This window comes from Ischnura elegans, chromosome 1, assembly GCF_921293095.1.
Source record: "Ischnura elegans chromosome 1, ioIscEleg1.1, whole genome shotgun sequence".
NCBI lineage: Eukaryota > Metazoa > Arthropoda > Insecta > Odonata > Coenagrionidae > Ischnura > Ischnura elegans.
This window is the reverse complement of record NC_060246.1, coordinates 72,529,501-72,543,635: the sequence shown is the minus strand read 5'-3', so window position 1 is coordinate 72,543,635 and position 14,135 is coordinate 72,529,501.

The window sequence follows — 14,135 nt, the reverse complement described above, 5'->3', positions numbered from 1 at the left end:
AATATCAGGAAAGGAGTATTGACTCGTCACAAACATGGCAGCACCAAAGCAATTTTTTCATCCTAGTATGCCTCCATTTTTTTCCTCAGTCTAGTAGGTTCTTTTAGTTCCATTTTTACCAATTTTCCAGAAACTTGACAGCCGTTTCTGTAACGTGACATAAGGCTTCTTTGAACAACCTCTAAATATCACAGAGTTATTCACTGCAAGCGGCATCAAATGCTATTTTTACCCAAGAGGTATGCTGTCAGGATGCAAATGCCTCAAATAACACCTGGGAGAAAATAATTAATACTTTGTAAAATAAACCTCATTTCAAACGAATGTATGAAGTGTTCCGCAAGTGTTTCAATTTTTGAAAAACAACTATGCTCCTTTCATATTTTTGAAGAGAGCACTGAAATAGACAAATAATTTATAAAATGAGGGAGTCAATTATTTTCCTGCAGTTAATAACTTACCTACATTTAACTCTACGAACATTTTTTGACAATTAAGTTTTTTGCAAGATGATCAACATTACTGCAAAATAAATAAAAAAGCATTGAACGAATAACGTAAACTTTGTTTTTTACAGAGAATTTTTTTTTAAATCACGACCATGGTTTAGACGGTTAAGGTCATCTTCTTGTCTGAACCGTTTGAACCAAGTTGAAGTTATTCATTCAAAATGTTCAGCAAATTCCACAAAGTATCACTGGAAACCACCAAAACATGCATTTTAAAAAATACGCACTCTAAGTGTGTACGTATCACGAATAATTACAGGACAGTTGTAATGTCATAGTATGACTCAAAACCTATTTTTGAAATTCATGGCTGGTGCCACCGACAGAAATATGGTAACATATAAAAGAAAAACAGATTCTTATTGAATAAAAACTTATGAGCAGCCAGTGGCGGATACAGATGGGGAGCGCAGGGGGCGCCGCTCCCCCCCTCCCTTGTGGGGCCGCCCGTATTACCAAACATTGCAGAACCACAATTTTAACTTTTTTATATCATAAGATGGCATTGTCTTGTATTTTTACATAGTCACTTTAATTAAAACCTTCTTAAACTTTGCATGCGACTTGATTATTTTTTATTACGATAAATGTAAAGGTAACTCAAGGTATCTTTTGCGCCCCCCCCCCTTGAGTTTTTTCTATATCTCCTACTGTTAGCAGTGTAATAAAGCCAGAATTGAGTAAGTCTTATTTGAGTCTTGACTGATGACAGCTGATGAAAGCTTTTCGTGGTTTGGTTTTTTTATAAACCAAGGCTTTCGTGTTCACATGGGTAGTCAAATAAATTATGAGCCATTTAGGATGACTTCTTTACAGCATGCCCGCCTCATTCATCGGGCTTAGTGCACGGCCGCCCCCGTGACTCAAAGGTGCGTGATTCAAAAGAACAAAAAAAATCTCCACGTCAAGAAATGAATAATGCCTTCCCAGACATGCAACGATCTCTTTCGAAGGGAAGTGATACGATCGCACGCTAAAGAGTGCGATAGGCATGAATGGACGAGAACGAACTCTTTAATAGGTTGCGGGAAAAATCGATCGTCTCATTAGGAGCTCGAAACGTCAAAGGCGAACACATATTCGATGACGGATGAATCTTTCAGCATCAGCAGAGAATTATGCACGTTAATATTTTCAGATTGCATTCGGAAGAGGCTTAGCTCATTTTCGCTGTCTGAAAAAAAAGGTGGTGAGAAACCTGGCGTTGGAAATAACCTGTTCTTAAAGAAGGTGCCCAAGGAACCATGGGTAAACGTCCCAACCGACAGTGTGAATTTAACTTGTCCTCCGCAAAGCATACAAGCAAGGATCAGGTAGCCTCTGAAAAATCTTCTCCGCCGCTGGGATTTAAACCCGTGCCCACGAAGTGGGAAGCCAGCACTCAAGCTACCACTCAAGTACCCAATCACTAAATTTTTCAGAAGTCAGCGCAGTTGCCATAAAATATAAGTTTTGAAACAAGGATGAAATTTAGCAGGATGTGCGGCGATATATCAATCAAGTACTAGGCCCACTATGATGCTTAGTAGAAACTCGATAATAAGTACAGAATCCATCGCGATTAGAGATTACCAAGGTTATTAACTCGATTATTTTCCTTTTACTTGCGAGAAAGAGGCAGAATCAATGGCGTATTTCCAACAGTTTGTAAAAGATGAAAAGAGAATTAAAAATTCCATAGCACCATTTTCTACATTGTCTTCAATTTTTTTCTTTAGTTCTTTTAAATTTTGCATTCGATGTCTTCCGCGATATTTCAACGGCTAAGTAATACAATTTACAAATGCCTGTATTAGTGAGCATAGAAGGAAATCAGAAACGTGTCCGTAGCGATTTGAAGTAACTTAGCTTATTATAATGGATATTATAGTGACTATATATGACTAGCCAGCATGCTGTTTTAAAAACACACGGCATTGGAAAGCCATTATACCTACGAGTATCTAGTAAAATTGTGCTCGAAATTGTGTCGAGTGATTCTGGATTAAATTCGGTAAAAGTAAGGTTGTATAGATTCAGTTCCTTCCATAAGTATTGTCTCCCAAAAATGTAGAGCCAGACAAATCAAGGAATTAAATCTCAATAGCAGTTTTGAATGCTTAATTTTTGTTCATAATGTTTCTAAAACCAACATTCATGATATCTTTGACAGTGTCTAATATAGATATCAAAGTTAAATAATCAGTAGTTAATTGCGACATGTTTTCCCACATTTTCCATCAAGTCCATTTAAAGGTCCCTTGAGACTTTTCAACGCTCGATTGTATAAAATCACGGATATTATAATAGCAAAGAATAGAAGAGTAAAACAATAATTGAAAAGTACAGAATAGACGGATTGGTCTCGTGAAGAACACAAAAAAAACTAACAATAAGCGCATGAACATTCACCGGAAAAGTAACTAGATACAAAATTTGACTTATTTTATGCTTCATTAATTATAATAATTATTCAGTTTTATCGTTAATTTACTGTGTTTAAAAAAAACGTGAGATTAGCTGAGTATTTATTTCATTTTGGAAAATTTGAAAATTACGAAAAATGTAAATGTACACGTGTAAGCTGCAAGGCCTCTTCCAATTCCTCTTTCACTCTCTCTAATCGCAGACTCACTCAAAGCTCAGAGTTTGAGGATTAATTTACAGAATTAAAATCTCTTGGAGCATGCAAAATAGCACCAGCCAGCTTCCCATTAATTTCCGAAATTTTAATAGAATGTAACATTGCAATGAGTGCCTTCTGTGTCAATATACAATACTCACCAAGAACACTTATGAATTTCAAGCCGAATTCCAAGTTTTAACTACAAACGATTCTGGGTGAGAGAATTGAAGCCCAAAGGACTTGTTTCTTGAATTACCGAGAGGAGTTCTCTTCGCGGTAGCTGTAAAACGCTAAGAGTCTCCAATTCAAGTTTACTTCAAGAGGTACCGTTCGAAGGATGTTAAATTTTGCTCAGGGAATTGCGTCAACTCTAGTCTCTGCGACATCGCCAAGTAAGGGTCTATCCATGAATTCAATTTCATCCAAAATTGGATAGGGTTATTTCCTCCAATGTCTCGCTCTAAGGAGAAGAGGACTTGTCTAACTACAATATTTTATCATAAAATCAATGGTTGGCGAGTCCACTTTGTAGAATCGTGGCATGATGAATTCAAAAGTAAATTTTTCTGCATTATAATAATACAGCAAAGTTTACTTTTTAATCTATGATATTCTGTTTCCCACTTGCGAGACCAATGCTCACCAACGAAAACCAATTTCTCGTAAAATAGCAGCATGCGGTATTTGATACTGAAGGATTTTCATACTTTTCAACTTCATTGTGTACTCTCGCCAAATTAATGATCTTGTATTTTTAACTTCAAATCCTGAATTATTGCATATGCAATGAGGTGCTTATACTACAGGACTCAATTACAGAATCTGCATCCAGTAACGAATGTCATTCACTATTTACGACATGTTTTCCATTCATCTGCGTTTGTGTGTCATTCAAAAACTCATAATTGCATTCCTTCGGACTAATGACTTTTATCTACATGCTAAGTAATATTTCAAAGTTCCCAATAGTACCATTTCATTGAAGTACAACGGTAATTAGTTTATATAGTTAATTACTTATTTAAACTAATTCTTTCCATAGAAAAACTTCATATTAAAGTCGAATTAAAACATGAAATTTCATTTGTACAGGCTGGCTGTATTAATAAATGATTTATCAAGCGCATTTATGTTAAAAATTTCAGAGTAAAAGCACTAAAATAGCCTCTTAAATACAGTTCGTAAAGGACGGAGAATAAAGGTCAACCTCACCCACACTTACGTTACATTCGTCCAACTATCAATCCACTTTGAATCGTCAAGGAAGTAGAAAACCGAAAGGAAGGACCACAAATTGGAAAAAAAACTACCTCGATGGTGTGCTTTGATATTCACGAGACCGTAAACTCGACCCTTTGAATCACTTCCACTCAGTCTTGCCACGCAGACTAGGGGAGAGGATTGAGACAGCGTTCGTTGGATCACCAGTTTTTTTTTCCTTTTGGGAAAGGAACTCTTTTTATCGAAAAACAGAACTGTTGATAACACTACAGTAAAAATCGATTTAATAAGAATGTCCTCTGCTATTACCAATTTCAAAAGGTACAAATTAAGCGTTTAAATATATATTTCCCACTTATCACTCCCTCTGCTACATCTTAATAGAAACTATAACTCCAGAGGGAAGCTATTTAACTCCAGCATACGTTATTGGCCATATTCTTAAAAGGCATGCTTATGTTTGCTAATTTCAATATTGAAGATAAATTGGAGTAATTGAATTCAATCATCCAATATCGATTTGTTTTACAATTTCAGCTCATATAGCCGTAACATTTTTTAGACTTGAATTCTAATCAGGCATTAGTATAGTTAGTCGACGAATATCCTCCCGTTAAAGTGCCCTCACTATACCCACTTCAAACGCGGTCACTCTTACTTTATGGACTCCTCTTTCTCAAACTCTCATTACATTCGCTCACCAAGGATAAAAGATTCAGAGGATGCAAAGAACATGTTGGAATGTATCACATGCTTTTACAGATCGAAAAGTCATTAGTAGAGCCAGCTCAGTACATCAGACCGATATGGCTCAACAAATTTCATCGTCCTTTAGCAAGTTAAGGTCACCGCAAAGATAGTGGATAGTATACGTTTAAATTTAACCATCATATAATCATTTCCAAAAAAACAGGCATAATTATGGTGATGGTTCTCTTATAACCCCCTTTTTGGAAACCAAACTAGAAAAAAATTAGAGAGCTCATATTCATTTATGATAATATTTAATTATAATCACTCACTTTCATGCAAATATGGTCGACGAAAACCATTCTACTGAGAGACAAACTGATTACCTGTTTTTGGGGATGAATCATCGTCTGAGACTAATATTACGTTCTAAAGACATTGGGATTATTTCCATTTCGATATATTTTATAGCGGTTTTAAAGTAGAAATCGCGAAGTATTATTAAATTAATACTTGAATTAGAGTAGGAAATGAAGTGGGCGATGGGGAGTTGAAGTTTCTAGCGCTTTCAGAGAAGACATTATAGAATGAATGAACGCTGAGAAAAAGGTAGTCGACAGGAGAATCCGATTTCCTGGGATGAGATTATGGTAGTATAATTTGTTAGTATGCGTGACGTTTTTTGGACTGTGTGGTGTGCATGTGGGAGTCCAATTGCATGCTGCATGCTGGTGATTGATCACCCCCTGCCGAACACCCTAGAGGTGGCTCGCAGGGTATTATGTAGATGTAGATGAATAAAGTATGTGCTGGACGATATTCAAATAATTTTCCGCGGCAGATTTTAGCATAGTTTCAGCACCATAAACATTATTATTACTTGCACTGACAGACAACCACTCAAGAATTGTGTAATGAAATACAGGTCCAAAACAGTAGTATTTAAGCCACGAAACCATTTTAAAATATAATTGTGTCCACGGACTTTTATCAACACTAATCACTTCCAATCAATTACATGCCACTCTAAATATCCGTCCTAAAAACATTAGTTTTGACATTGAAATATGAACTTTGGAATCGTAGATTGCAATCTCACGCCAATAGATAATAAAATCATATGACTTTCAAAAATAGCTGTACTAGCTACAAAAAAGTAAAATTCCGAGAGCTTACTTGGCTCTTCTCCAATGCAGTACGTGAGATACTGCCAGGGTTCAGAAAGGGAATAGTAGTAGAGCTAAAGAAATGTTTTTAACAGGACGGAAACCGAATGTATCCTGCAGGATTCCAGGCACCCAGATTTCCCCACGGTGCGATAACTCATGGTAGAATAACGCGACACCCCAAGGTCAACGAAAAGATTTTCCTACCTCCGGAAACATTAATTCAAGGTTTGGTCATGCTGAAGAGTACGTGTCTGCACCTTGAATCATCTCATCCGTCGGAGCTGGAGTAGATGGAGTACGTAAGGTGGGGAAAACCTTTTTTGAAATAGCTGTATAAATTTTGCTTTTATTTCTCTGTAACTTCAATTAAAAAGCACCGAAGGCTTCCTTCTGCAATGGTACTAGATGCTTTCTTTGCGATTTTCATATTTCCACAATTTGAAAATTACGTTTTTAAACATTGAACCGAGCTGCCTTCGAGTTAATTACAGCAATATCATGTTTTAGAATAATTTTATTTGCATGTCATTTATAATGTCATTCAACATCACTTTAATTGTTCAGTCAATTAATGGGAATGGTGTTCAGCTAATTTAGAAACCACGATACTCCCACCATTGCCGTATTGTCCTCAGTAAAGAATCTAACATTAATATCTTGAAAAGGTACCCTCAGCTTGCTATTGTCCTCTGCCAAACAAAAGAAACCACACGGTAGCTCCACTGCAAAGTATTCTTGCAACATTTTGCTATCATTGTTTATAAAACATCATATGTCTTTATGATCAATCGTAAACGCTTCTATTAATTCTATTCGAAAAAAATAAGATTATGCCAGCACGCCAAATGAGGATTCATGACGTGAAATGCCAATTCTTATTTTTGATCAGACGCCGAAATTGTGGAAAAGTCACCGCTTATTACCCACTTGTTATCGTAGTATGGAGTAGTATGGACGTAGTATGAATAGGACGTCGTTCGAAAATGGCAAATGCGAATTTTACCCTGACGAAAGGTCGATAAATCACATGAACGATGATGGGTTAAAGGGATTTGGAGACTACTCACGAAGCATCAATTAATAGAACGGAGATGCCTCCAGGAAAAGCATCAGTATGTTTTATCCAGGCGATCACGCTTGGTTCAAGTCACGATTATTGGCCTTTCAAGCTGTCAGCAACTTATCCATTTCTTTGCTCAGCGAGAGGTCTTCTTAGCGCCAGTTTGCGCAGAAATGAAGTACATACTGTAGGGTACGCTCGACGAGCGCTTCCTTTGTAGGAGAATAAATTCCCCCGCCCCCTGGCAAGCTTCCTGTATCCTCGGTCTCCATCGTGCCAGAATTAATTTTCCGTCGCCCCAGCTCAACTGAAGCCAATTATTGATTCGCTCTCTTGACTTTCACCACGTGATAAATTTCTGCAGACACTACCCCATCGTATTGAGTCAAATCCCTTAAAATTCCCAGTCCCTACGATATATTATTCAAGGAGATTACAAACATTTTCTGCAGTAACAATTGCAGTGAGTTATTTGAAAGAATAGACCTAAACCCCCACATGTGACAAACAATTTGCCATGGAAGCGCCCATAGGGGCTTTTACACTCTCCTTATTCTATTCAGATTTCCCGAAAGAGTGAGCATAAAAAAGTTTATTCGTACTGAGCACGACTTTGCCACTAAAACTTGGTTTATTATGAGTTCATTTTATTAATTATATTAAAAAATGAAGTGCCTTATGCCAATGAGATTGTCTACCTACCGGTAAGAAAAGAACAAGGCTCATCTTGTCCGATGGAAGGGGAATGAAGTGTTCTTTGCATAAATAAATGTCACGTGGGGAGCGTAAAAAGTGGCCTAAAATGCATCGCATGATTAAGAAGACCCATCACTTCCCCTTGACCCGTCCTATTTAGCCCTCTTTTGTGTAGAATTTTGAGCTAAATACTTACGCTATCAACTTGAAATTTGCATGGGATATTAAGTATCTCCCCGTCAACATTTACCTGTACATCAAACATAGAAATTTTATCTTCGAGAAAATACCGAGGTAGATTTTATTTATTTTAGATGCAGGCATATGTTTACAAGGGTCTCTTCTATCTACCCTAAATATGAGTGTTGAGTTTTATTCGTAAATTTGTAGTAATAGGTCACAAAATGAATCTGTCAAGCAAGAGTAATACGTCGCCATAATTTACTCGTAGTAGCAGTTTGTTTTCGATACTAAAGCTTCCAATCCCAATTTAAAATGGGTTTTCCGTCAAAGTCATTAAATTGAGATTTGATCTACAGAATCATCCTCGTCACAAATCATTAATAAAACAGAATAATACTCTCTGGTATCTAATTCAAAATTCGTTACGTTATCTTGAATTCACTAACTATCATCATTGCAAGGGAAGATATCATGCTAAAGACCTCCCCACTGAGTCGTTTTCTACTGACTCCAGTGACTATCAGACGTCACCTAATCAGTCCCGAGCAAGACACGAGTTCAATAACTTGCATTTTCGGGTTGATGCACTGAAATTAAGGGTCGAAGACACTCGACGGGATAGCGCGCTCTTTCGGTCACGGGCGACTTGGCGAGCAATAGAGACGGGAGAAGCGAGTGACTCAGACGTGTAACGCGCCCAAACTATTTTGAAATTTCGCGGTGCGATTGAACTTGAAGGCGTCTCGCCGACGAGGTTAAAAAAATATATTAATAGCGCCCGCTTCCTGAAAGGCCGTTGACTTCGAAGGACCTTCTGATTGACCGGAAACCGCTCGGGAAGAATCTGTGCATCTAGCCGTTTCAACCTTGAAGGGAACCGGCCGGACGCCGCGGCACAGTCTCCCGATCTCAACCCCCGCCCCCCCCCCCCCCCCACCTTCTTCGCCCCATCCCCAAGACGAAAAGGGAGTACACCTTGAAGACTAAATGCCTCCTAACGAGCCGTGGGATTTCAGATGTAAAAAAACATATTTAGATGATAATTCTGGCATTCTCGTCACATCCAGTTATTGTTTTAAGTTGAAGGAAACGTTTCCTCCTAATTGTCCGTGGGAAGCCATTAGACCGCCTTAAATTTTAAGTACAAACAAATAATTATCTTTGCGAAAAAAAAGGAATAGTATTCCAGTTATGTCTTCAAAACTTATTGAAATAATGGTCAATTCCATGAAAATTATTTAGCAACCATGCTCTCATAACCCTTCACCAGTCGAGCTAAGATTTTGAAATAAAAAGCATTTCAATGAATGTACAATGGTTTTGGTTCAGAATTTTCCTTTATTATCACCTTTTAGAATTACCTTTCGGTTATAAAATATTTTTCCCACTTTCAATAATGTAATATTGACGTAACATAAATTCCGTAAAAATGAAAGACTTCCAAAGAACCAAAAAATAGCTTTGAAATCCTGAATTCATTTTTTTTTCTCATTTTATTTGAATGGAGTAAAAACATATATAGAAATATCACAATAAAGAGGAGCCATGACATTCACTATAGTTACGGCAGAGATGCTCTCTTTCACACTAGTCAATTGGCTATCGGTAACTTGATCTCCTTCAAAAAAGAAGAAAAGGTTCGAAAACTTCGGGAGCGAGACAAAAATTCATAGGATATAAAGAAAAATTTTCAAAGCCTGAAGCGAGGCAAAGGAGTGTTAGCCTTGAAGAAAGAATATTATCAAAATCGCTTGACAGAAGGGCGGTGAAGGGCGAGAATTAGCTAAATCAGTCGAGAGGACCGCTTTTTACCATCAAAATTCATGTAGATGAGGCCCGAAGGGCGCTTGGCAGGGGATGAGCCGTACCCAGCATACAATGTGCTGCAATTACATTTTGTAGGCGTGACCACATATTCAAATATTAATATTAAAAAGTATATATTCAACCTACTACAGAAATAGTTGCACTTTAGGGGACATTTACTCTTCATCACTTCCAACTGGTAGATAAGTCTTTCCTTTAGGAAATTAATTTATTTCTCAATAGTTACTACCTGAAGAAAGACTACGCTTCCACTCGCCGAAAACTCTGCCGGAGTGTTATCCTCCACAAAATGAACGAATAGTATCCGAACTTCCCTGTTCCCGAATCCATTTTCCAAATTATTAATCCTTATTAAATTCCTTGGACCAAAATTGACGTATCTCCAAAATACCTAACGTCTACCGAATTATTACAGCAATATCTTAAATGTTATAGGCCTTGGAATATCTAAAATTGTAAGTGTATCACAAAGTTTTGATTGGAGATCAAACAGTCATTTTCCCCTCCTAGTAGTTGGAATATATGAATAAAATTCGTAAAATTATTATATCAACTTTAACTTTCCGTAAAAAAGGGAATCGGAAAGGTGAAGCGAAATAACATTTGCTTTCGCAGTTTTTACCAGCTGTAGTCTTAATATTAGTCCTATCGCACCTAATTCAGCTTTAGAACCATCGTGAAAAAACACGTATTACAATTATGGATACTATTTACATTTACCTGTCAGATAATAAGCAACTCTTTTCAGTTCAGTTGTTAGTTGCAACACCCTTAGGGTATCCATGAGAAAAAAACTAAAATGGTAACCTTCCACACAATTTTATTTACTAAGGTACTTTAGTAAATAAAATTGTGTGGAAGGTTACCATTTTAGTTTTTTCTCATGGATATAAAACATTTCCACCAGATATCGCCGGACACTGTGAATTATACCCTTAGGGTATCTAGGGTGTCTAGGATACTTCGGGTACAGCGGGTATCTAGGGTGTTGTATCATGGGACTAAATTGTTTTGGGGGATTACAAAGAAATTCTAACCCTTGATAGTCTTCTTCGCAAATTGCTTCAATCAAGTAGCTACGAAAAAAAACTTGTTCCTGATTGCGGGGAGCAGTGGAATATCTACAGGAATAAGATTAAATGCTTGGGATAAAAAATTAGATTTTTCCTGTCGGCTGAGAGCGATCTCCTTTCCATTTTTCCGCATTCTATGTGGGGCGACCATGTCCTTGGGGTATTAACTTCCGAAACCAATTTAAAGGCGGCCGAGATCCACGGACCTTATAGCTCTACCTTAAATGAATCGATGTAAATTAAAGTTGAGATTTTTGTTGAGCATTAAAAAGCGGCTGCGTGAAAGTGGCGAGGCAAGTGAAAGTTAAATTGTGTATTCCGAAGACATAAAATATTATTCAGCGTGTAAAAGTGATTTTAGAAATATAAAGCAGCCAAATGCTAAAATGGTGTTATCCTTGAAATCTCAGAAGCTGGAAAATAATACCTTCAGGAAACAAAATTTCCCGCCAAAGTTCAAAACAATATGTAGTCAAAATAATTTAAGTAAAGAAAATAACCAGTAAATGTAAGAAAACAAAGACGACAACACGTTTTATAAAACAAGACCAGATGAAATATGTAAAAATACAAAATTCCGTCTCCCATGGAATTGCAAGGAAGATATGCTACAAGTCCATCAAATTTCAAACCAAATTCAAAGATCTACGACATGTCACATCACCGTATTATCATGGAATTTCGCCCAAAAATGTTTTGATGATACGAGAGAGGGAAAATAACCATACATTTAATAAATATAACTTATCCAAAATAAATCAAGGGCAATTTAGCCGCTGTATTTTAATTTAGACCCTGGAAGCTAATGCACTTCAATGCATCCCGCATCGTTCGAAAAGCAACACCAGGGAGGATCTACCGGCATCTTCTGTCGGTTCCCGATCCTCTCCCATAGTTTGTGGTCGGTATAAGGAAAAGAGAGAAAGTAAATGCAATGCGGTTTAATAAGAGATGAGAGGGAAAGGCTCAAGCAGTCCCGTTACGTTCGCATCGTGCGTCTGAGACGCCAGGTCAGGGATCGACCGCACGTTCTTTGCCATTTCATTCCATATACATTTGATGGCCCACTTTAGCCTCTACCATGCACATTAAACCAGTCAAGTAACGTGAGCGTTTAATTTACATTGAACTACTTCAAATTTTTTATTGAAATAATTAGTGAAATGGCCTATTTTAACATTTTTCAATCGTACGGGCATGTTATTGAAAATATAAAAATAGATTTCCTACATGTCTTGATGATTTCATAGTGCACACACAATTGCACGATTATTTGTAAGGTAAAAATTAAGATTTCCTTTTCATTAAGTTGCCAATTTCTAATACTTATAGGTTATAATTTGCAATACACAATAATTGGCTCCTGCTCGATGTGCACTCAATAACCACAAAGGAACGTTTCCCTTAATGTCTCCCTCCAGTCCATACGTGACCCAACCCCTACAAGTTTATCCAAGTTTCATCAATAACGCAATTGGTCTCAGTTGTCGCCCGCGATCCTCTCAAATAACCAAGCCGCTAATTGTGAGATGAATGTGTGAATTTCTAAACTCGATCTGAGCCCACTGACACTTTCGAAACCGCCTCTAATGGAAGACACTACGATTCCCTCTCTCTCTCTCCTTAATTACCGAAAATAGATTATCTCGAGCGGTTCAACGCATTCCCCGGCAGATGGAGCGAGCGGCGATAATTGTGCTCTCAATTCTCTTGGAAACAATTCAAATCCCCGAGACGAGTGCTGGTTGGGAATCGTTCGATATGAAATGACCTCAAGACGGCAGAATCTCCCTGAACCTTAGACTTGCTCCGCGCGGGGAACCCCTAAGACTATAGTCCCAATCTCTCCACGCTCCAACGAGCATCCCATTCACCAAAGGCTCCCTATTCCCCCCTCCCCCCCTCTATCCCTCCACTATCGCCGCCCTCACAGCCGCCTGTCTTGTCGGCTGCTCCCTCATCCATCACTCTCCCTAATTCCCCTGGATGTATCTTCACGCACATATACCCGCTCCCCATAAACCCTTTTCCTTTCCATCGCAGGACCTCCACGGGGCCGTGGGAGTCGGTATTTGCTCGGAGCCGCTGGATGGTTTGGGGCCTAACTGTTACTATTCACGTGATAAGGGTTTTGGGCAAAGGGTGTGCCCCGAATCCTGTGATCTCCGCGAGGGAGCATTAATCAAACCATTCGAGCGTTGATCAGAGAACCTGCTCACACTCCTCACCCTCACGGATACCACCTATATTTGGAGTCTCACCCATGGCATCTTTTCCTTGTCTTTAAAGGTTCCACCGCGAAACGAAGTGAATTTAGTGTTTCGTGAACATTTCAAAATTATTATTTAAAAACTCTACTGGCCAAGGTATGGTTTCATATTACATTGCCCGAACTATCTCGGCCCAGCTACCCTACCAAATAAGACTACCCTTTTCAATCAACAATTAGGCTTATTCCCTTTTCGTACATCCTTTTCTCTTCCCCTCCCATCCCCGTTCACCTATAATTTTTCCATCGAATACTGTTTTCGTCCTTTTGTTACAAAAAAATAAAATATTGCAGCAGAGCAGACGAAAAGATAAAGAGATGTGGGTCTTGGGAAAAGGGGAAAGATAATTGTATATCTATTTCAAATTTATTATTGCTCACCCAATTCTTAGCGAGTAGTAACCGATATACACCAAGAGACATGATAAACCTAACAAAAATCTTAGATTGGTATGCATGTTGATGAAATAAAACAACATGTGCGTCGTATATGTGGATTCACTCGTGCCACTCATCAGTTCACCATAACTTTATCTACTTTATACAGCTGCTTAACGTGAATCTTATGATGGTCAGCAGATAGAGATTTTTTTCAAAGACTTCCCAAAAAATCACTCCTCTCTAAAATATGTATCACTGCCGAGGCAATTGCAAAAACACGTGCGTACGTGAGCCTGAGGCGAGCTTTCTCCAAACTTACTCTAAGTGACCGAATCAGTCAATCGAATGCTCCGTAAAACACAAATGTAATTTACCATGCAGCAACTTTGTTTAAACGGTCTATAAACTACTAAAGATAAAAAAGTAGAAAAATCTTTATGTTCCACCATTTT